Consider the following 969-nt stretch of genomic DNA (forward strand, 5'->3'; position numbering starts at 1 on the left):
TTGTTAAGACTTCTGAATTCTACCACTATACCAACTCGAAACCAATTTTTAGTGTTGACATTAACTTAATAAAAACAATTACTTAAATTAAAAATTAAGCAAATATAGAATATGCTAAAATAAGAGTAAAATTTGGGGAAAATGGCCCAAATAATTTAAATATTTAACCTGTAAGAACAAGTGAAAATATTTACAAATAATAGTTTAGGTGTTATTTCTATACTTGGGGAGTAAAATTAAAACTTGTAATACAACAGATATCCGAAGTTCTAAACTATATCTGCACCTATAGATCTAGGGTCAAGAAAAGACCATTCTTTGGCCAGGCGCGATGGCTCACCCCTGTAATCCCAGCACTTTGGGAGGCTGAGGCAGGAGGATCACCTGAGGTTGGGAGTTCAAGACCAGCCTGGCCAACATGGTGAAACTCCATCTCTACTAAAAAATACCCAGAAAAATTAGCCGGGCATCATGGAGCATACCTGTAATCCCAGCTACTCATGAGGCTGAGGCAGGAGAATTTCTTGACTTGGGAGGTGGAGGTTGCAGTGAATCGAGATTGCGCCACTGCACTCCAGCCTGGGCTACAGAGCGAGACTCTGTCTCAAAAAAAAAAAAAGAAAAAAGAAAAGGCCATTCTTTTTTTTTTTAAATATGAAAGGCTTCACAAATGTTTGTGTCATCCTTTGTGCAGAGGGCCATGCTAATCTCTGTATCATTCCAATTTTAGTGTATGTGCTGCTGAAGCACTCCTGGGCCACTCTTCAGTCCTTCTTTTCACACCTACCCTATCCCAAGCTACAAACATCCAGACCTCCAAGCCTTGATTAAACAGGGTACCAGTGGATCCTGGGTCTAATCCAATCTTCTTAGAGCCACTGTTCATCCCTCTCCTCAAAGAACCTTGAACTTCAAGCTTTTTTGTTCCCTACTATTATCCTCTGCTGCATCTCCTATGACTAATCGCAT

At 39.9% G+C, this 969-nt stretch overlaps 1 non-coding gene across 1 annotated transcript; it reads right to left on the bottom strand.

Annotated features, from left to right (window-relative positions):
- Positions 1–648: 648 nt before the first annotated feature.
- Positions 649–750, bottom strand: LOC112130976 (U6 spliceosomal RNA). Its single transcript, XR_002913144.2, has one exon. It is a non-coding gene; the product is annotated as a U6 spliceosomal RNA (small nuclear RNA).
- Between the last annotated feature and the right edge of the window lie 219 nt (positions 751–969).

The sequence above is a fragment of the Pongo abelii genome, chromosome 1, assembly GCF_028885655.2.
Source record: "Pongo abelii isolate AG06213 chromosome 1, NHGRI_mPonAbe1-v2.0_pri, whole genome shotgun sequence".
Lineage (NCBI taxonomy): Eukaryota > Metazoa > Chordata > Mammalia > Primates > Hominidae > Pongo > Pongo abelii.